General features: G+C 49.6%; 1 protein-coding gene across 1 annotated transcript in view; it reads right to left on the bottom strand.

Moving 5' to 3' along the window:
* The window catches only part of LOC119582359 (nesprin-1-like), a gene marked incomplete at its 3' end in the record, with an annotated part of 145991 nt that overhangs the window by 117739 nt on the left and 27829 nt on the right, over window positions 1–423 (bottom strand).

The following is a 423-nucleotide window of genomic DNA, read 5'->3' as shown; positions in this document are numbered from 1 at the left end:
AAACCCCATCGTAAGTATTCGTACTTCTTCCCTCTTTACCGCAATGCAGTTTTAAGTCATGCACTTCCCCTGCGAATGCGAGCTCAAGCATTCCTCAGACGTGATTCACGAAATACCTGAACGTGACATGACACAGGACTCGTGGAGCGGACTGACATGCCACCGTGACATGACACAGGACTCGTGGAGCGGACTGACATGCCACCGTGACATGACACAGGACTAGTGGAGCGGACTGACATGCCACCGTGACATGACACAGGACTCGTGGAGCGGACTGACATGCCACCGTGACATGACACAGGACTCGTGGAGCGGACTGACATGCCACCGTGACATGACAGAGGTGCTTAGAGGAAATTGCTATTATTTTTCCTTCTTCTTTTCCTTTCTTTACTCTGTTGTTTTTTATAATGAGCTGTA

This window comes from Penaeus monodon, chromosome 15 (genome assembly GCF_015228065.2).
Source record: "Penaeus monodon isolate SGIC_2016 chromosome 15, NSTDA_Pmon_1, whole genome shotgun sequence".
In the NCBI taxonomy this organism is placed as follows: domain Eukaryota; kingdom Metazoa; phylum Arthropoda; class Malacostraca; order Decapoda; family Penaeidae; genus Penaeus; species Penaeus monodon.
This window is presented reverse-complemented; position numbering and strand designations above follow the sequence as displayed.